The sequence below is a fragment of the Zalophus californianus genome, chromosome 9, assembly GCF_009762305.2.
Source record: "Zalophus californianus isolate mZalCal1 chromosome 9, mZalCal1.pri.v2, whole genome shotgun sequence".
NCBI classification, from domain to species: Eukaryota; Metazoa; Chordata; class Mammalia; order Carnivora; family Otariidae; genus Zalophus; species Zalophus californianus.
This window is the reverse complement of record NC_045603.1, coordinates 41,526,330-41,549,760: the sequence shown is the minus strand read 5'-3', so window position 1 is coordinate 41,549,760 and position 23,431 is coordinate 41,526,330. Positions and strand designations below refer to the sequence as shown.

Here is a 23,431-nt window from a genome sequence, read left to right as displayed (position 1 = left end):
AAATGGCATTCCTCATTTTGAACCCTAATTTTATGTTTGAGATTTGGTTCAGAGTAACTTCCCATTTTTTCCACAGATCAAATCCATTCTCAAAAGATGTCATTTGCCACCACAGAATGTAGGTTAAAAGAATAAGGGAGCACCTGGGTGGCTTGGTCAGTTAAGCATCCAACTCTTTGATTTCCACTACGGTCATGATCTCAGGGTTGTGAGATCAAGCCCCATACTGGGCTCTGCGCTGGGAATGGAGCCTGCTTCAGATTCTCCCTCCCCCCCGCCCGGCCTCTCAAAAAAAAAAAAGAATGACGCTGAGGAAACTAAGGAAATACAGAAAGAATAGTTCCAAAAGTGTTTTTGAACAACAGTGACATTGTTGAAATAAATTCAAGATAACTTTGAACACACCGATCATCTCTTAGACAAGTAAGTTCTACTATATTTACTTAAAAATTGGTCCCATTTCCGCTTTGGGCACAATTCATGGATAGGCCTGATCCATGACTTCTGGCTTTCCTAAAAAACAGATGCAGTAAAGCATAAGCACATTTACTATAAACTAAAAGATTAAGAAATGAAACAAGTTTTAGGAATAAAATCTGGTGGTCTACTATAACATGGCTTGCAGAGGTAATATGGCATACTAAACAGAATATGAATATAAAATGAGACAGGCCAAGGTTCAACTTCTTACTTGGCCGCTTAGTAGCTATGTGACTGAGCATGCTATTTGAACATGGAGTCTGTACATGAATAATACCATCAGTAAAATGGTAATAATACCATCTATTTCAGAGCTATTATAAGGATATTACATAGTATATTGTCTGATTAGAATTCTATCCCCTGACATCTTCAAAGAATCCTCATAAGAACCTAAAAGGCTATCTGCTCCAAGCCCTCCATTTTACGAAGACCTACAAGACTAAGTGGTTTGCCAAGGTCATACAGTTACTTAGTAGGAAAGACAATACTTTTGGCAGGTTTCTTATTCTCCCAGTGCATCTGTTTACTACATCAGTTGGTGTTTGTAATGTTATGTTGCCCAAGCCTGTGACAGAGGGTCTCAAAGATGGTTTCTGAGACAGTAATAAATCAAGACCACTTAAGGGCAGTGCTTACAAATACGATACTGACAATCAAATATTAATAATTTAGTCCTATATATTAAATGTCTCTCTTGGATTTTAAGTCTTTTTTCTTAAAGTTAGGTATTTTAAATTACAGCTAAAACTACCTGAATATGCAAAAATTGTCAGTTTTCTTGAAAGGTTCTTTTCTAAGGAAAGTATGAACCTTGTCTTAAATCAAGATACCAGGAAAAAATAAATGTGTTTCTCATTTTTTAAGTATGGTAACCGCTTATAATAAACCAAAGAGTTATCTAGTTTCCTAAAAGTAAAATTAATGCCCATACTTAAGCTAAGAGTTCTTTATCAAGGATCAAAGCTTAAAATGCAAGATCTAAAATTAATTCAAGACAATCTCAAAAAATGTTATTATTGACTTTCTTATTCAATCTCAAAAACAGTTTCTTCATATTTTGATACAGACTAATAATGGCTTTCTATCTTGGACATGAAAGAAAAATGAGTATCTGAGTGCCTAACTCTGGCCTAGATGCTTCTGGGTTTTTAATTCTAAGTATAAATTACCACAACCAAAGTACTCATCATCTTTAATTTATCATGTAAGTAAACAAGACACATAATTACACTTCTGCATGCCAATTCAAAAAGGATCTAAGAGAACCAACACAATTTTTAATACTTTAAGAATGACTACCAAAAATGCAAAACTATGGAGATAACTCTCATATTGAAATCCTGTTCCAAAAAAAAAACTGATTAATATGACAATGAAAAAGTTGAGAATTCTAAAAAAAACATGTATTCTGAATTTAATTGAAATCATAATTTGCCTCAGAGCCACAAAATGTATCACTAATTTCAACTTTTGAGTTTGAAGAGGCTAATTACTACTATCATGAATTAAGATAACGAAAGAAATGAAACCTTACTCGTTAAAATACTAAATATGTTAAGTCATCAACCTTTTATTTTATTTTTTAAAATATTTTATTTTATTATTTATTTGAGAGAAAGAGAATGAGAGATAGAGAGCACGAGAGGGAAGAGAGTCAGAGGGAGAAGGAGACTCCCCGCTGAGCAGGGAGCCCGATGCGGGACTCGATCCCGGGACTCCAGGACCATGACCTGAGCCGAAGGCAGTTGCTTAACCAACTGAGCCATCCAGGCGCCCAAGTCATCAACCTTTTAAATGAGTATTTTTCCTGAGGAATTTTTTGTCACTAACGACAAAGTATTTTTTTTTAATTCCTACATCGTAATAATAAATTCTTGGGAAAATGAAGATATAAAAACCATAATTTCGCAAACAACCAAACCTTTGAAAATAGTCAAATATTATCTATATAATGCTAAAGATCATACTTTAAAATTTCAGGAAGAGCAAGAAAAAATATCAAAACTATAAACATAATCAAAATTATAAAGGATACTGTAATGAGCCAATCAAGAAGGAAATTAATTAGGGCGCCTGGGTGGCTCAGTTGGTTAAGAGACCGCCTTCGGCTCAGGTCATGATCCTGGAGTCCCAGGATCGAGTCCCGCATCAGGCTCCCTGCTCAGCGGGGACTCTGCTTCTCCCTCTGACTCTTCCCCCTCTCATGTGCTCTCTCTCTCTCTCTCTCTTTCTCTCTCTCTCAAATAAATAAATAAAATCTTAAAAAAAAAAAGGAAATTAATCATGACAACAGATATCTGAAAGGAATAATGTTAGGGATATGTGAAAAAGGTAAAGCAAGAGACCTAAGGTAAAGCAACTGCTACCTAATCTAATCTCTGAATTCTAAAAATAAAGAGTTTCACAGAATATAAAAGAAGTTCACAAAATAATCAGTAAATAGATACCCACCTCATTAGGGAATACTTGCAACACTGAATTCCTCTATATTAGGCAAATAAAGAAACTACACAAGAGCTGATTTATTTTTCTAAGCTACTTTGAATTTCAATTCAGTATTTACTATGAAAGTCCTATAATATCTTATATAATCAGGCCAACTCTGGGGGTTTAACAAGCCTTCCGAATCACAACCCTTCTGACAGGATTTCAACTGCAAAGTAATCAGCATTTCTTAAATCTGGATTGTAAAAACTTCTGATTGCAGTACAGTTATGACTCTAATCATAGACACATGTCCCAGCAGTAGAAACCAGAGCTATAGAAGAAAGAATTACGAAGTCTCATGAGAGAAGACTTAAAAAGATTAATGGGGAAATGCAGCAATTACCACAGAGGAGAGGGGAAAGAAACAGATGAATTTAAATTTATTTGCCCAGGATAATTTACAATCAATGTGGTACCTAAAGATTCAGAAAAGGAGAATGGGAAATAAAAAAGAGAACAGGTTAAAGAAATTTTGTAAGAATGCTGGGAAATTTTTATGAATATAAAATGAAAGGAGGAGATGAAAACTAAGGCCTTCGATGAACTAGCTAGGCAATTTAAATTCAACACAAAGTATCAGAGATTATAAGGTAGAATAAAAGGAAAATAGAGAAAAATATCAATAACTACTGAACCAAAGTAGCTATAACAATTAAGGCAGAGAAGTACATAAAGAATAACACCTCACTCATCTGGACACGGTCAAGAAACCAAAAATAAGTAAAGCTATCTCAATAATCAAAATATCACAACAGCCATGTGATAAAGCTAACAGACCATTCTCTGCAGCAAAGTCACTATTTCGTGCACAATTCTAAATGGTCCTTTTCAGTTTCCAAGTAGCAAAGCAGAAATGGCAAGAGACTCATAATGACATGTGCAAACTGGGGTAGATGACAACAGAAAAGGAATCAGAAAAACTGAGAGGCAAACAAGAATTCAAAAAGAGTACAAGTTTTAGGACCACCTGACATAAAGATATAAACACCTATATAAATCAATAGTTAAGGAACACCACTGTATTTTAACAGTATCATGATAATTCCTCTGAATACACCTACCTTTAAAAAAAAGCTCAAAAAAATTAAAAATTAAAAAAAATAGTTCAATAGTTCTATATACCTTCTGCTAGAAAAGGACTCTAATAAAAAATGGTGGACTAAATATAAAATTTCCCTCCAGTTACTCCAACTATCCCACTGAAATAAAAACAATTCATACAGGAAAAAAAAAAACCATAAGAGCAAATAAATTTAAAACTGGAGATAGGGGTAGAATGTGTGTATGTGTATGTGTGTAGATAGATAGATAGATATAACAAGCAGAGAAAACGCCACCCTTGTTATACCCTATAAGAGATGCAAAAAGGTGGGAACCCATATGTCTGGCAGGACCCCTGAGAGGCATGATTGCAAACTAAATGATACAGCAAAGGGTGAAAATAGTAGGGCCAAAAATAGAATTAAATATTACTTGACTGTGTAAGGAACAACTACATTGCCCATCCCCCATCTCCATCTCCAAGCAGCCTGTAAACAACTGACATTTAACCCCAGCCAAAAAGATACTCTGCTTCTAAGATAAATGAAAGACTAGAAGACTAAAGTGGGGATGCTGGCAAAGTAATAAACCCTTTTCATCTGGCATTTAGAAGGCGCACAAGCTGGAAGCTAGCTCTTACCCTAAAACAATGTTTGCCAATAGAGAGGCCCTACTGTCTAGCCTCTTAAGTGCTGTGGCTAGAATTCCTATTCAAATGAAAAACTAATAGGGAAAACAGTCCAAGGAACAGGGTGGGAGAGGGGAGACCTAGACCAGAGACCTAGTCCTTCTTTCTGAAACATGAATGGACAACCAGGAAACATGAGGCATATAAGGAAAACTAATCATGAAAAGTAAGAATTACAAAAACAAACACAGAAAGTGACCAGAGTGGAAAAATAGTTGAGGAAACACAAGATACCTTTTTTTTTTTAAAGAATTTATCTGTCAGAGAGAGAGAGCGAGCACGTGTGCGTGCACACATACACACACACACAAGCAGGGGGAGCAGCAGGCAGAGGGAGAAACAGGCTTCCTGCTGAGCAGGGAGCCTGATGCGAGACTCAATCCCAGGACCCTGGGATCATGACCTGAGCCGAAGGCAGACGCTTAACGACTGAGCCACTCAGGCATCCCCACAAGGTATCTTTCAAAAATCTATTTCACATATTCTAAGACTAAAGACAGTATTACAACTAAAACAGAAGAGAATGATAGGAAGAAAAGAAAAAGAGAACAAGAATATTCATAGATTACCTGCCCCCAAAAAATCAGCCAAAAAAAAACTAGGGGGGGAAAAATTCCCCTGAACACAGAGCAAAGAGAATCACAAGATATGAAAGTAAAAATGAGACAAAAAGGATCAATCCAAGAGAGAATATCTACTTACTGAAGAGCAAATAGGCAAAGTGAAGGAAGAAAGGTATCAAAGACATAATAGATGAGAAGTTCCTCGAGTTGGAAGAATCTCATTTAGACAATAAGGACAACTGAGTGCCTAGAACAAATAACCAAAACAAAATAAAAAAACTTTATTCAGACAGAATAAAGTACAGATCACCTTAGGGCGCCTGGGTGGCTCAGCTGTTTAAGCGACTGCCTTCGGCTCAGGTCATGATCCTGGAGTCCCGGGATCAAGTCCCACATTGGGCTGGCTCCCTACTCAGCAGGGAGTCTGCTTCTCCATCTGACTCTCCCCCCTCTCATGCTCTATCATTATCTCCTCAATAAATAAATATCTTAAAAAAAAAAACAGATCTTAAAAAAAAAAAACCCACAGTGAATTAGATGACATATGGCTTCTAATCAGCATCCCTTGATGCTAGAAGACAACCAAGCAATGCTTTCTGAGTTCTAAAGGAAAATTACTCGCAATGTACAGTACTGTGCCCAGCCAAGCTATCAAATATTAGAATAGAATGACGACAACTTGTACATAGAATAATTCAGAAAGTTTGCCACTCAAACACACTTTTTCAGGAAGTTACTCAAAAACTCCAGGAAAAAAGACCAAATAAATTTAGGAAAAAAAGATCTAAAATAAAATGGATTCAATTTAAGAGTACAGCAAAAGGAGGTTCCCAGAAGAGACTTAAAAGTCCAAACTGAGGCAGAAGTAGAGGCAACTCCAGAAAAATAGGGAACACAATATAAAACGCAATATGCTGAAGAGTTGAGGGGGAGGGGAAACTATGATAAAGGCATACAAGGGTGGTTAGAAAGACCAAGAAAACAGGAAGTCACATCCAATTTTTTTTTTAATTCAATGGCTAGATTTTGAGCAGTTGATAAAATAAGTAAAATAAAATCCACTAGACCTTGATGTTATTATGGACATGTTTCTTCAGGTGGCCCAAGGGCTGCTTAATATAATCTGTAGAAATCATAATCTGGGCATACTACCCAGCCCAGCATTAATTAATATTTACATAGTCATAATACTGAAACTATTTATTGGTTTTCATCCTTTAAAGACAATCTGTGGACATGACAACTGGGGTTACAGATGGGGGTGGGGGTAAAGGGTGTAATGTGTTTAGGCAGTAAGTTTGGAAGGAAAAGAAAAAATTGAAAATTCAGATAATGTTTAAATTGATAAATTAAGAGGTGCAGATCAACATTCAATAGTGTGTTTTATAAAAACAACAGAGCTTCCTTTGTTGCATATTTGCAAACAAACCTCCCCCATGAACTCCACCCATCTCCTAAGAGGAGAAAAAGTTTTTTAAATGAAGATAAGTGTCTTTCAGCTTAAAATAATTTATTTCAGGTTAACTCAATTTTTAAGGCAGTGGTTCTCTACCAGGGGCGATTCTGCCCCCCAAAGGACATTTAACAATGTCTGGAGACATTTTTGTTTGTATAAATAAGGGGAAATACTACTGATACCTAATGGATAGAGGATCAGGATGCTGCTATACATACCAGAATGCACAGGACAGCCACTCACAGCAAAGAATTATCCAACCCAAAATGTCAATAATGCCAAGTTGGAGAAACCCCGCTTTAAAGGAACTTTTCAGACTTTTATAGAAAAATGTTTATAGTTTCTCACAGCTTATAATGGTATCTGGGCATAGTAGGAAAGTTTTCATGGGTACAGGAAGTGTTTATGATTGATCTGAGTGTAGATCCATGGACTGCCCTCTGTGTCCTCATGGGCTTCAGAGATTTAGGAGAGTCATAATGGCACATTCTGATGAATATATTAGAACAACATCCAGTGGATCTATTAACTTGGCCCCACCTCAGCTCCTGTTGGTATGGATAGTCTTGGGAGCTCAACTACCCATTCTATGCAGCCCATGCTTATAGTAATTTTACACAATTAAAATTTCTCATTAAAATTACAATCTGTTGTGGGTACTCCTCTTTGGTGCACAATTTTCTTCTACATGGTAATTTAAAGTCTCTAGAGCCTTTCACCCTCTAAGTGCCCCAAGTTCCTTGGATTGGAAAAAAGAAGTTAAAGAACACCTGCTTTTCTGTCACCCCTACCCACAAGTGAAAACACATCATTTCCATTCACATTCCACTAGTAAAAATCAGTCACATACATGGCTCCACCTAGATGCAGAGAGGGATGACAAGGATAGAGGAGAGAATGACAGAAATGCATGCCTGGCTAAGGAACTACTTCCCAGTCTTAACTGCACTACAGCAAGAGGAAACACAAATTTTGGTGGGCACTGAGATGAATCTGCAGCTGCCCTCCCCGCACAACCATTACTGCTTCGTCTCTCCCTTCACAATAGTAACCTAATAACAAGCTTGTTGGCTCCCACTCTGTTAATTTCTATTTCTTTCACTAGGATTTTGTGAGAACCTCTAGATCTTTTTCATACCACCTAACCACCACGGGAAACTCACAAGGTGCATCTCTGGGCCTTACTCTGCCTCAATACACCATCTTCTTCCACTACTGACATATGTCTGCATCAGACCAGGTACTGGGCAATAAGCTAATTAAGTGGCTGTACAGGTTGTGAACTTAAGCAGTCTGGCTCCAGAGCCTGTGTTATTCTGCCTCTTTAGATTTCTAAAATAAGAGGTAGTAAGAGAGTCCTTCCAGGATCACTTATAAAGCATCCACATCTTGCAAAACAGTCTAGGAACTATTGCAAATTCCTCACTATGATGCACAGAACTATTTTTCTTTACTTCTGGATTGCTGATTTTAAATATTATAGTCAAAACAACAGGCAAAATTATACAGTAAGCAAAGCTGCTCTCTAGAATCCCCCACCCCACTGTGTACTTTAAAAATGTACCCGTGCAGGGCGCCTGAGTGGCTCAGATGGTTAAGCGTCTGCCTTCGGCTCAGGTCATGATCCCAGGGTCCTGGGATCGAGTCCCGCATCGGGCTCCCTGCTCCTTGGGAGCCTGCTTCTCCCTCTGCTTCTCTCTCTCTCTCTCTCTCTCATGAATAAATAAATAAAATCTTGAAAAAAAATAAAAATAAATAAAAAAATAAAAATAAAAATAAAAATGTACCCGTGCAGGGGCGCCTGGGTGACTCAGTCGTTAAGCGTCTGCCTCCAGCTCAGGTCATGATCCCAGGGTCCTGGGATCCAGCCTCACATCAGGCTCCCTGCTTAACACAAAGCCTGCTTCTCCCTTTCCCCCTCCCCCTGCTTGTGTTCCCTCTCTCGCTGTGTCTCTCTGTCAAATAAAATCTTAAAAAAAAAAAATGTTATCTGCGCCCTCATGTCCAAGGCATTCCACCTCCTTACTCCTACTCAGTAATAATGTTACTTAGAGTGGACTGCTCTCTCCCCAGATCTACCACACTCCCACCCCATCAAAACTTATATACCCAGACTGCATAATTTCCACAGGGCCCGGAGCCAAGAATTCTTTGTAAGAAACTATGTAATCTGATAAACTAGTCCTGCTAATATGTGGCATCTGGCAGCCAAAAAACAAGTTACTTTAATGGTGGAAATTTCAACAGATTTCAATTACATAGATTTGTGACCCTCGAATATCACTATATAAAGCCTATCCACACCATGTCTATGCATCAGTCTTACTCTTAGAAAGTATGAATTCTAAACATTTTAAGTCACCTTAAAATATCATATTTACTATGTTGTTATATTTCCGGTTTAGTTTGGAATTTCCCGGTGAGAAATTGGCAACTGAACGAACAATAAAGAATTTTTTGCTTTACTATATTTTCAAGGTTTAAAAAATGTCAAATACATGTGAAATTAAAAAAAAATCGAGGCTATACGGCATCTTATTACAAAGTGTATTTTCATCAAATCATACAGTTGAAATAGACTCAGATCGTGAAGGTCAAGATTTGTCACAAGGGGCAACTGCAAATAAACTATACAAGGCAGTATAATGTGGTGGTTAAAAGGACAGGCTCTTAAATCAAAGCTCAGGTTAAACTTCTAATTCAAATCCTTTTGGTAGGCTCAACCACCTGCTACTTAGCTTCCCAGTGACTTAGGTTTAGTCCAAATCGGGCTCCACTACCTACCACTTAATCTCTCAGTGCCTGAGGTTTAATAAAGGAAAAAAAATAATCTGATGCAGAGGGGGAGGTGTTCATTGTGAAGATTAAATGTGATAACATAGCAAGTACTTCTAAAGTAGTAACTGGTACATAGTAATCAACACATAGTAGCTATTATTATTATTATTACCAACAATGCCTACTAAGACACCTTCAGGAGCTATAACAATTTCCTTCTGAATCAATCATGTTAATAACCCTAAATCAAAAAGTTTCTCCTTGGGTGCCTGGGTGGCTCAGTTGGTTAAGTGACTGCCTTCGGCTCAGGCCATGATCCTGGAGTCCCGGGATCGAGTCCCGCATCGGGCTCCCTGCTCGGCGGGGAGTCTGCTTCTCCCTCTGACCCTCTCTCGTGCTATCTCTCATTCTCTCTCTCTCAAATAAATAAATAAAATCTTTAAAAAAAAAAAAGTTTCTCCTTTTTATCTGAAAAGGGTCAAGCTCAAAACCATTTCATCTTTTTTTCAGGCTTTTGTGAATATGGAAGATGGTGGCTAAATGGCTTCTTTTTCATTTTAAGACTCAAGACTCTTTTTAGTTTTTTAATAATTCCCTTCCAAATATTATACACAAGATAGATTGCTCCGTGGATTATAAACACTACAAAGAGTTCACAAAGAATAATGAAATTTTGAGATTCACAAAAGAACAGCTACCAGAGCAAAAACCTTAGATAAGAAATGATGCAGAAGTCTGTTAGCCCATTCAAAAAATACTGAATTCTAAAATAAAGCACAGCAGGTAGAGATCCTTCATGGTTTATAGTCACTCGAATCACTAAAAACATATAGAGGATACTTCTGGAAAATCCCGTTTCTTCACAACAATGAATAGATGGCATGATCGGCATGGGCAATTTCTTCAAAAACAAATTCTGTAGAGAAGAAATGCCTAAAGGCTCAGATTTCAGCCATACACATCCCTTACTTAAAGCTTTAAAAATCTGAGGCATCTAGCATTTTTTGTGGTAACATTAAAGTAAAAAAGTTAAGCTTCATTTCTATCAGAAAATGTGCTTGCAAGAAAACTAAGCATCTAAAATTTTGATACTCACAAATTTAAAGGTAATTTAAAGGGTCAACTCAAAGGTCAAGTAGATATTAGAGTTCATGATAAATACACCAAAATATTTTTTTAATAATCTAAAGAAAAAATCTATTTTTTTTTGAGAGTGAGAGCAAGTGAGCATGGTGGGGAGGGGAAGAGGGAAAGAGAGAATCCCAAGTAGGCTCCACACCCAGTGGAGCTATTGGGCTCAATCTCACAACGCTGAGATCATGACCTGAGCCAAAATCAAGAGTCAGACGCTCAACCAAATGAGCCACCCAGTGCCCCTGACAAAGATCTTTAAACAATTTAACATAAAGTCCTCCTATGTGTTAGATCACCTCCATATACATTATGTAACTTTACTCTCCCAACAACCACATGGGATAAGGATTATTATCCTCCTTTTACAAATGAGGAAACTAAGACCCAGTGATTTGTCTACACTTGCTTGTATAAGATTTAATCAGAAATCCAATTCAAATTTCTGACCCCCCCCCCCCCCCCGGGGGAGTTGATGCTTTTGCTTTCACTATATCACTGTCACTTCCACAATTCAAGTACTCTAAATCTCAGTTCTTATAAAGTGTACCAATCTTTCCATCTGGGAGAGGCAACAGTTTTAAAGGGAGAAGAAAAATTATTCATAATGTCACCACCAAAGGGGAGAAAAAAATTATTCATAATGTCACCAAAAAAACCTCACTGTGCTTATTAATCCCACATGACTACCCAGTCCAATGTAAATGCTTTGTTCATGGTGTCTACCCTCTTAAAACACCTGCTTATCTTCAGATACACAGTTTTAAGCAAAACCTAACTCAAGAATTACTTCCCCTAAAAGAGCTTCCCAATTGTGACCTGCTCCCTTCCTCCCAATCCAACATCCTTACCATCTCACTCCTTGTATTTTGGACATTATCACACACTCCTCTTCATTCTCCTGTCATATATATGGAACTACCTTTTTTTCATTCAGTAACTATTACGCATTTGAAGAGTCAATAGCGAACAAAAAAGACAGGCCCTTGCTATCATAGATGACTTGTATCGTTTGCATCTTTTAAAAAGGTAAAAATAACATAGGGTATAAGAGTATGATGTTCTACGACTAAGATTCCTCCCCTGCAAGGTCTCTGAAGAAAACTTTCTCCCTTGCATACTTGATAACATTTTTCAGGGAGGAAAAATTCTTTCTAACATGTCTTTCAGATGAGACCTTCAACTTCATGCCTTCAAAGAAATATGAGGAAGTGAGGAACCAAGGTAGAAAGAAGGACAGATCTAAAATCTTTCAAGGGTTTCCAACATACGAACGTGAAATCTACATCTACACATTAGTGCAGACATCCCATCCTGAGTCTCACCCACAAGAAAATGATACTTAGCTACAACTGCTCCAATCAAGCATCTCCATCAGTCTTGCACCAGGCAGCTTCACTAATGCAGTACTCACAGACTTTTCAATTCAAGGTGTATTTATGGATTACATGTATATCATATTCGTAAAAATAAGGAAGGACCTATGTCCTTCTACTTTTGAATCTCCTGATACTCCAAGATCATTGCTATAAATGTGTCCATCTTTGGATATTATAAATATATTCAAATATAACACTTCAGGTATTGCTATTAGCATAAGACTTTTCCACAAAATCAGAAAACTACATCTAAGTATCAATTCCTTACTCTGTCACTCATGCTCTAAGTAACCTGCTCTTGAAAGATTATTTATAAACCAAAACAAGTTTAAATGTACTAAAAGTACTCACTAAAGAAATTCTGCAATTTGTCTTTTAACAAGACAGATCCTTTTGTAATGAAGATTTGGTAAAATCATAATTTTGTCATTTTCTTCTTAGGTAAAACATAACTTCATTACACAGAATTGTATATTTATCCCCACAGTATAAGGGTTTTCAATTAAAAAAATGAACCAAGAAACTAGATCTTGCCCAATTTATAAGTGCCATAAATGTGCTGCTGTAAGAAACATATTTGATTGACTCTAAAATGTAATAATACTCTAGCTGAAAAAGGACAGCAGCACCTTTTCCAGATCACAGATACCATATTAATATTCAACAAGATATAAACCATGACCCTTTTGAAACAACCAATTCTAAGCAGCTGTGTACAAGGTATTGTGGCTCAAACGGTTCACATGGAATTTGACCGCAACAACCTAATCTCCATAATTAAAGACTTAAAAGGTAGTTCTTACGTTTCATCTATTCCCTTTCCCAGTACTTTGAACAGGTATATTGTAGTCATTCCATACATAGTTGCTCAAAAAAGGGGCAACAAATACTTGAAATTAGCTGTACTTTTATAAAGGACAAACTGCATACCCTCACTCTCCCTTTCCCAACCTGTTTTATAAAACTAGCATGACCTTAATTTCACCGTAAAACGGGTTTCTAGCAAGCATAAAAACTGACCATGGTCTCTCAACATGATCAACTTTAGACAACACCTGATGGAATAGAGAAAATCTAACAAGCTATTCACTTAGGTCCCTCTACAATCCTTGCTTTCCTTGGAATCCTAAGGGAGGCAAAAACTTTTAAATGATTATCTGAAAAGACTTAAAATGTCACTGATCTGAGGCTAAGTTTCAGGAGAAGTTAATTAAAACTAATAACCCTACTACAGTATTCTCATACTAATTAGAAGTCACTGAAGTCCTCTAGCATTAGGAAGGCAAAAACTTAATTATAATTATTTAACGCAAATATGCTTATACCATTATCAGATAAGTTTTCCCATCTGTTTGAGGAGCCCAAGTTATCTATCATTTCAGGCAGTATTTAGATAAAATGAAACAAGGCAAGTTCCCTAACGCAGATGTCTCTCATAAAGACGAGGGTTAAATGACTTTTGTGAATGGAAAATCTGCATATACTGTTGCTTCACTCAGCTGGTCTTGAGTGGGTGGCTCAATGAACCAGAAGCGTGCTTCATGTGAAGCTTCTTAGAACCTGATTTCACTCTTGAGAAAGGACTTAGAAACAAACATTACATTCAAAAGTACAGCAAAGGCTTCGTCTTCCTCCTACGTTACAAGTCGGCCACAGGAACTGAGTTTAGAGGAACGACACCATGTCACTAGGGTGTCGTTCTGCAAGGGCGGGTGCGGTCTGCGGTGCGCGGCACAGCCTCCTCCGGGGCTGTCATAGGAAAACCGGAGCCTCGCCTTAACCGCGCCAAGTGACAAGGCACCAGCTCTCCCCCGCGCGGGGGCTTCCGGTCAGCCCCCGCGGTCAGCCCAAACTTCGGGAGGAGGCACTCAGGGCGGTCAGAATTCTCTTACCACCCCCGCCCCTGACGCGGCTTTGTAAGGTTTGCACACGCACGTACTGTGGGCCCCAAAACACTCCACCCCCGCCAGCCTTTGGAATCCCCCACTCCACAAGGGGACAAAGGACCCAAAGAGGAACTCTCCGGCGCGGGGAGCCGCTGCCGGCCCGAGCTCAGAACGTTGGGATAAGGGGGTGCAGTCCCCCGGAGGGGTGCAGACCCGTCGCCCACCCCGACTCAGGAACCGGCGTGACACTCACCGGTGCGGAACCCCCGGAGAGGCGAGGAGCAGGGGCCCTATTCCTCCGGGGCCCTGCACGCGCCCGGGTGGACCCCAACTTCTCTCGGCTGCTGTCGCCGGCGGCAGCTAGGGCGCGAGCCCAGACTGAGGGCGCTGGCTCGCCGCCGCGGAGGCGCTGCCGGCTCTGCACGCGAGGGGGGCGGGAACTCCGGGCCCGCGGTCCTCCCGCCAGGGCCGGCTCCACCTCCCCCCCCCTGCCGGATACTGGCTGCGGCTACTGCCGCGGTCAAAACTAACGCTGCAGCGGCTCGAGCTACTGCTCCCACCACCGCCCGGCCTGGAGCGCGTCGCGGCCTAATGTTGTCATCGGCCGCGTCGCCGCCTCTCTGAGCACCTAGAGCCGCCAAGCTCCTTCGCATCCGAGCGCCCTCCCCCTCCAGGCCCCGCCCCCCCAACTCGCGGGCTCCAGCCAACCCCTCCTTTCCCGTCACATGACCGCGCGCGGAGGCGGTCGCGGAGACACCTCCCCTGTGGGCCGGGCGTGAGTCGCGCGGGAGCAACTGTCAACACCTTGTTCTGCCAGAGACTTATCGCCGCCGAATTGCCTCCGCACACCCGAAGGCGGCTTCGGGATGCGAGCCCACCGCCGCCCGCTCCACGCCTGTGACCTGCTGAGGCGAGGCCTTCTGGACCGGTCTTACAGGGCCCCGCCTAATCTGAGGAGACTGCACAATGCAGCTCACTGGTCAGGACTCAGGACCCCACGCCCACTCGGAGGCGCGAGCATGACACCCGCCTCCTCAGCCCTGGCTTTGGCTAAAGTTTTAGCCAAACAAAGGAAAAAAGAAGGCATCGTGGTGTCTGGCTTAAAAAGCAGTAACGAATTGTTACGATTTCTAGTAGCACGTTAATTGTGAATTTAATTTACTATTTTCCTCATTAGAGGTTTTTATTTTTGAGAAAAGGATGGTGCGTTTCAATCACGCTGGGATGAAAATAGCCTAGCAAACTTATTTTTGTTCCTAGTCAGGTTCAGCATCCTTCATGCCAGTTTTACAGTGATTAAGTCTTACAATGTGTTAGGTTGGTGGCAGTTTAAACAGATACACAGGATTTTGGCAATTTGTTCCATTTTTTAAATAAAGACTAATCCTTTTTTTTTTTTCCAAGTACCTTAACTTTTGGACATACCTTTTGCCTTCCTTTTAAACCATGGTCCGAGGAACTCTCTCCCCCACCCCCCAACCCTGGTGAGGAGAAGAAAAGAATATGCTGGTCACCAGAGGAAAAGCAACAGTACAGAAATGAGGGAGGGAGAAAAGCAGAAAGATCATAATCAAACCCTGCTAACAATGAAAGCACACGAGAACGTTTTCTCAGTTTGTAAGTCATTTTTCCTTCTAGCCCAGAACTAAGGGTTTTGCTTAAGCAAGTCCTGTGCTCTCATTACATTTTCTTAATATGACATCAGAAAGCTTTCTGATCAGCTGGATACTTTGAAATGAATAAGCAATAGAGTTTGGTTTATGTAATCATTAAGATCAATGTATTTTATGGACACACTAAGAAATCATGGATTTTAAGACTCACCATTATTTCATGTTACTCAAGACAGAAAAACACTGCCAATTAAACTATGCCATGCCACTGATATTTTTAGGACACATCTTGAATTCAGAGATGTTAAAATGTGAAAAACAATGAGTCTTGGAATCTGTGGATTGGTAATGAGCTGGTGTTCCGATGAGGAAAAGATTCTACAGGTTCTGTTCTGAAGTCTGAGATATTGTAGTTCAAATAAATATGAGAGACATTTATTATTCTGCGAATGACACTATTTCAGCAAAGCTAGTAACTTTGGAGTTTGTCAACAGATTGAAACCTGTCACCTATTTTCTAGAGCAGTATTTTTTTATACTGACTCAAAAAATATTTTTTTAATGAAATAAGCTAGAATGGAATAGAATATAAAGATCAGAGTAGTACCTGGCATGGACAAGAAATTGCTTTGTGAAATTTTTGTTTCATTTGTGGGAAAGGGTGAGAGTGTGTCCTATGTTGTGATTTAAACTGTTTCTTATTGTGAGTTGCAATCAAATAGATTTGAAAAAGAATGTTCTTAGAGCACAAATAACAGGCAAAATATACGCTCTGAGCTCTGTTTCTCTGTTGCTTTTCCTTTACTTTGGGAACTATAACTAAAGATTAGAGAGAGAAGGCAAATTGCCTTGACAATCCTCTCCTGCCTCAGCCCAAATTTCTTACATTGGCTGTTGACAATAAATGGTCTTTTATTGGAACGGAAAGCACTGTTCTAGAAGCAAGGTGGCCTAGGTTATAGACTTTGCTAATTAGACGTTGACTAGATGACTTACTCCCTGCATTTCAAGTTCTGATAAAAGTAGGAAGTTGGACTGTATGCTGTTTAACCAGTGTCATTCAACCTTTTTTTTTCAGTCATGATATTCACATTTGAAATAAATAAGCATTGTACACTCAGGATTGTGCAAATTCTTGTCAGACTAGTTATAACTCCTATCAATCACGCTCAAAAAAAATCAGAATGCAAGTTCATGAAAGTAAAGATATGGGACAACAAATGTGAGTATATCTTTTGCAACTGTCTGTATTTTAACTGTTGCTAATAATAATTGCTTGCCATAAATGATGATTTTGACATACCTCACAATTGATTGCAACAAAATGATGTATCAACATATTCAAATTCAGAAATATATACTCTTCAGATCCTTTCAAATCTAATATTCTATGATTCCAGGAAATTATCATTCAATCTAGCATTTGTGTTGTAATCACAACATAAACAAATTGTAATATGTGATCCTGCACTGTAATTGAGAAATATCCTGTAACTCCCATTTACTATGTTGTGATACCCTACAAGTTTTCTACTCTTAAAATGATTTTAAGAATAACATTTTTAAACAAAACTTTATTTAAACTATCCACTCTTATTATCACTATCCAATTTTAACTCCAATGAGAATTAATCTCTTATTGCCTAGTGTTTAATTAATTATGCATTTCTGAGAATGAGAAGTTCTTTTTCCAAATCAGTTAAAGCACTGACAGGCATGATAATTTTTCCCACAGAATATGTATCAACCCTGACCTAGAATGAGAGAGATTGGCTTGAAGTTGTTTTTGTTTTACCTTTAGCCTTTCCATTTAGACACTTATATTGCCAAAAATTGCTGATGAGGATTTTAGGTTAAAATCCTCATTTTCTCAGAGAAGATTAAGAGCAACCTTAAACATGAATAAGGTATTCAACACAATAAGACTGTGGTAGATTATATTATTACTCTTGGCCATGTAACTTGCTCTAACCAGTGGTTTATAAACAGATGTAATACATGCTAACCGCTTTAAATTTGAGTGCAACATTCAGGTCAATCTCTTAGTCTTATGCTGCCTGCCATGAGAAAGGCATGTTCCAAGTAGGCTATCAGAATGAGAAAATACATGGAGCAGACCTGCAACTGACCTTTACTCTGGAGCAATACAGCAGCAGCTGACCTGCAGCTACTAACATGAAACAAGAGTAAATCATAAATATGTATTATCCTAAATCACAGAGATTTTGAAATTATTATGTAATATAATCTCACAAATCAGCTTAAGTGAATGTAAACCAACAGATTAGTGGTTCAAAGGCTAAATGCACTGTAGAACAATAATATTCTTCTATTTAGTAAAATAAAATAATAGACACCTACAAAATAGTCACCTAGATATTTGGTAAGCACCCAACTAAAAATTTCTATTAAAAAGTAGTCTATTTATAAAATCTGTAGATTTGCTTGCAAGATATTTATATATCAATGTGGGGCTCGATCCCAGGACCCTGAGATCATGACTTGAGCTGAAACCAAGAGTTGGGTGCTTAACCAACTGAGCCACCCAGGTGCCCCGAGCAGTTCATATATTAAAAAATAACAAGCACAGAAGAAAATGAGACAGCATTAGTGAGAAACAGTGAATATAGATAGCAAAAACATATTCAAAAGGACTTCAGATACTGAAATTACACACAGACTGTAAATAACTATATAAAATATAATAAAGGACAACCTTGAAAATATGTACAGAGAACAAGAAAGTACAAAGAATAAAGATATTTTTAAATAGAATTTAAAGAATAAAAAATATAAATTATTAAAATTTAAAACTCAGTGGACATGTTTAATAGTCTATTTGACATAGCAGAAGTACAATTTAGTGAACTGGGAGATAGAGATGAAATTGCCCAAATGCAATAGAAAAAAGAAAAATAAATGAAAAATATAAAGAGGCTTTAAGTGACAAGGAAGACATTCTGAGAAAGTATAAAATAAATCAGTACTCCAAAAGAATAGGAAAGAGAAAATGTGGCAGAAGCAGTATTTGATAAGATAATGGTTGAAAACTTTCCAGAACTAATGAAAGACTCTAACCCACAGACTTAGGAAATCCCCAGCAAGTTAAAGAATAATAAATCTACACTTATATACATTATAGTAAAATTACAAAACACCAAAACAGAAAAAGAAAACCTTAAAAGTAGAAGAGAAAAAAAATAGATTATCCTCAAAATATCTGGTAATTGGCTTTCCTCAGCAACAAACAATAGAATCAGAAGACAGTGGAATAATGTCTTCAGTGGCCTAAAAGAAAATGACGATCAGCCTAGAATTCAATGCCCATTGAAGAGATCTTTTAAGAATGAAGCCAAAATGAAGGCATTTTCAGGCAAGCAAAAGCAGAGTGTGCTGCTAATATTGATTCTCACTAATAGAAAGTCTAAAGAAATTTCTTTCTTCAGAAAAAAATGAAAGGATCCCAAATAAAAGGTCTGAAAGTTAAGACTAAAGGAAGAGCATTGAAAGTGCTAAATATTTGCATGAATCTAAAAACCACTAACTATGCAAAACAGAATTGTTAAAATTATTTAATAATATTTTTAAAAGAAAAAATAGCAATCACTCATATTCCTAACAGAATAAGTCCAATCAGATTCTCACTTTATACCTACTATTAAACAGACCTCATCAGACTAAGTATTCTATCCATTTGTATTATTTCCACCTGGTATATGCCTTTAAAAGCAAAAATACTAAATATTTCCATTTTTTTTCCTCTTTTCTGATCCATTTAGGCAAAACTGTATTAATGTTTTATTGGTATTCTCTTTTTAAATAACTCTACTGATACAGTATTTTAAATGTTTTTCTTCATGACATTTTTATTTCAAATTTGCATAATGTACAAGTGACGATGATTTATTAATAATCAGACTAAGAAATTAACACATATTTAGGAAATCATGATTTAGAGTAATAAAAAGTAGAATTATACACTATTTTTCACATAACTATGAAGCATTAATGAGTCCCACCATGGAAGTCTAAAAATGAAAGTTCATCATAACAAATTATATAATTATGTATTCACAGGTTAAGAACAATTAACTCTTACTGAAAAGCTCTGCCTACTCTTTCCACCCACATTGCCTATTCAAAATTAGGTGCATGCTATGACTTTTAATACCATCTCTGGAAATAGTTAGAAATCTATGCTCAGGCTGTAAAGATTGACTCCTGAGTTTTAATTCAGCTCAGAGGGCATCCTGAACTCGAAATAAATTTTTATAAAGGGAGGAGAAGAACCCATTTCTTTCTGATATCTACCTAGACTACACATTCCCAGTTGTAAATATGTTTTTCATTTCAATTTCAAGAGAGTGTATAAAAAGCTATTTAACACAATTATGTAAACATGAAAAGCATAGAACACATAATTTCTTAAGTTTCCGAAGTTGTAGTAACTACAATGGAAAGAAATTATACCTTACTTTTTTTTTAACCAAAGGTTTACCCTTTCTTTTCCTCAGCCATATGAGATTATTCAAAACATATTTACTTCTATAATACTTTCCTGAGAAAACCAAATCTATAATTTCACTGCATAATGTCTAAATGACTTTCATTACTTTATATTTTTTAACATGTAAGAGATTACATATTATTAGTATAGATTATTCCAGTTAGCTTTGTCCAACCTGTATTTATACGCCTATAAACTTTCTGACAGTTCACAAGTAATTCAATTCATATAAACCAGACTGTACATTAATTCTTTCAATTTAATAAGTTATCAGTTTTTACTGGGTCCAAGGCCCATCCTGTTTACAAAAAAATTATTAAGTATCTGTAGGTTACTCCACCTCTTTTCTGAAATGAATGGGAAGCTAGCAAGAGGCCTCGCCCTGTAAACTAACAGTGTTTCAAAACTGCCATTTGTACTCTTCTCTACTGGCAATGAAGGTGCCATACAGACAACATTATCAAATAGCAGCATCTACCCACCCCTCCCAACAAGGACAGGTGCTGCCTAGATTACTTCTGTCAAATCTCCTAGGTATTTATTATCTTTCTTATTTCACCAGAACACTGGTGCCCAGAAGTGACAGGGTGAAGAAAGAAGGCACCTACCCCCCTATATTCCAGTAATGTCTGTCCAAAGCATTATTGTCAGGTTCATCCCCCTGTTCTAGGCCCTGTTGCTATTTTCCCCTAGTTGTTTTCAGTCAGTTCCTATGGGAGCCTAACTTGCTGGTATTATACACACAGACAGCTGAGACCAGACTCCCAATCCCATTCCCCCACTGGTTTCCTTTAACACTTAACCCCTATAACATACTCCAGGAATCGACTAGAGTTGGGATACATCTATGTTTTATTTTCTTTTTAAATATCAGCTCCTTTCCAGAGATGACCAAACACTTTGCCCCTTGTGGTACCACATTGTGTTGATTATTTTGACTTTCTTTTGTTGTCAGCCAATAGTCTTGGACCTAACATCGTTTGCCTCCCAGCCCCCCTTCCTGAAATTATTAGAAAAGCAGTACACCATATGAATACAATGATCTAAACTAAGAACAGGGAAAATTCTAGAAGAAAATGACCTTTATGCAATAAATAAAGGCAAGGGGAAAAAATGGGGCACTATTACGTATTAAAATAGACTCATCAACATTAAAATGGTGTCCACGGATTATAGTACCTACAGCCAAGCTACAGCCCACTCAAGGATATGCACAGACCACCCAGGCATACGGGCAGCAAAGTTATGGAACCTATGGACAGCCCACTGATGTCAGCTATACCCAGACTCAGATAACTGCAACTTATGAGCAGGCCGCCTAGGCAACTTCTTATGGAACAGCCTCCCGCTGGTTGCACCACTCCAACTGCCCCCCAGGCATACAGTCTGCCTATTCAGGGGTATGGCACTGGTGCTTATGATACCACTGCTACGGTCACTACAGGCCTCCTATGCAGCTCAGTCTGCATATGGCACTCAGCCTATTTACCCAGCCTATGGGCAGCAGCCGGCAGCCACTGAACCTGCAAAACCGCAGGATGATAACAAATCTGCTGAGACTAGTCAACCTCAGTCTAGCACAGGAGGTTACAACCAGCACAGCCTAGGATATGGACAGAGTAACTATAGTTATCTCCAGATACGTGGGAGCTACCCCTTACAGCCAGTCAGGGCACCACCATTTTATCTTCCTACCAGCTATTCTTCTGCACCACCAACTAGTTATGATCAGAGCAGTTACTCTCAGCAGAACACCTATGGGCAGCCCAGCAGCTATGGACAGCAAGTACCTATGGTCAACAAAGCAGCTCTGGGCAGCAGCTGTCCACTAGTCATCCCTCCCAAACTGGATCCTACAGCCAGGCTCCAAGTCAGTATAGCCAGCAGAGCAGCAGCTATGGGCAGCAGAGTTCATTCCAACAGGACCACCACCCCAGCAGCATGGGTGTTTATGGGCAGGAGTCTGGAGGATTTTCCAGACCGGGAGAGAATGGGAACATGGGTGGGCCTGATAACCGGGGCAGGGAAAGAGGGGGATTTGATCGTGGAGGCATGAGCAGAGGTGGGCAGGGAGGAGGACATAGTGGAATGGGTGTTGGAGAGCGAGGTGGCTTCAATAAACCTGGTGGACCCATGGTCGAAGGACCAGATCTTGATCTAGGCCCACCTGTAGATCCAGATGAAGACTCTGACAACAGTGCAATTTATGTGCAAGGCTTAAATGACAGTGTGATCCTAGATGATCTGGCGGACTTCATTAAGCAGTGTGGGATTGTTAAGATGAACAAGACAACTGGACAACCATGATCCATATCTACTTGGACAAGGAAACAAGAAAGCCCAAATGTGATGCTACAGTGTCCTACGAAGACCCACCAACTGCCAAGGTTGCCATGGAGTGGTTTGATGGGAAAGAATTTCAATGGAGCAAACTTAAGGTTTCTCTTGCTAGGAAGAAGCCTCTGATGTACAGCATGCAGGGTGGTATGCCTCCCTGTAAGGGCAGAGGGATGCCACAGCCACTCCGTGGAGGCCCAGGGGGCCCAGGAGGTCCCGGAGGTCCCAATGGGTCACATGGGAGGCCATGGAGGAGACAGAGGTAGCTTTCTCCCAAGAGGGCCCAGGGGTTCCCATCTGGAGGAGGAAACGTCCAGCACTGAGCTGGAGACTGGCAGTGCCCCAATCAAGGGTGTAGAAACCAGAACTTCGCCTGGAGAATAGAATGCAACCAGTGCAAGGTCTCAAAGCCTGAAGGCTTCCTTCCAACCACCCTTTCCACCCCCGGGTGGTGACCATGGCAGAGGTGGCCCTGGTGGCATGCGGGGAGGAAGAGGCAGCCTCATAGACTGCAGTAGTCCCAATGGGATGTTCAGAAGTGGTCATGGTGGAGAAAGAGTTGGCTTCCGTGGTGGATGGGGCATGGACCGAGGTTGCTTTAGTGGAGGAAGATGGGGTGGCCCTGGTGGGCCTCTTGGACCTTTGATGGAACAGATGGGAGGAAAAAGAGGTGGGCATGGAGGACCTGGAAAAATGGACAAAGGGGAGCACTGTCAGGAATGCAGAGACTGTCCCTACTAGACGCAGAGACCCCGTACAGCTGCATTGACTACCAGATTTATTTTTAAACCAGAAAATGTTTTAAATTTATAATTCCATATTTATAAGGTTGGCCACAACATGATGATTATTCCTTGTCTGTACTTTAGTATTTTTCACCATTTGTGAAGAGACATTAAAACAAGTTAAACGGTAGTGTGCTGAACTTTTTTCCTTCTTTTAAAGATGGTTGTTTTGGTTGTTTAAGACTAAACAGGGGCGCCTGGGTGGCTCAGTCGGTTAAGCGTCTGCCTTCAGCTCAGGTCATGATCCCAGGATGCTGGGATGGAGTGCTGCATTGGGCTCCCTGCTCAGCGGGGAGT

At 39.2% G+C, this 23,431-nt stretch overlaps 1 protein-coding gene and 1 pseudogene across 4 annotated transcripts in view; one reads left to right on the top strand and one right to left on the bottom strand.

Moving 5' to 3' along the window:
* Window positions 1-15,750, bottom strand: part of OSBPL8 (oxysterol binding protein like 8) — a 161,955-nt gene extending 146,205 nt beyond the window's left edge. For 2 of the 4 annotated variants that reach the window (XM_027591883.2, XM_027591884.2), the window contains exon 1: window positions 14,146-14,445. The gene's annotated coding sequence lies outside the window, so the exon portion shown is untranslated. Of the gene's footprint in view, window positions 1-14,145; window positions 14,446-15,716 lie in introns of those variants that run through there. The other 2 variants (XM_027591882.2, XM_027591885.2) reach the window with 2 other exon arrangements.
* On the top strand, window positions 14,759-23,090 carry LOC113922391 (annotated as a pseudogene).
* The last annotated feature ends 341 nt before the right edge of the window (window positions 23,091-23,431 follow it).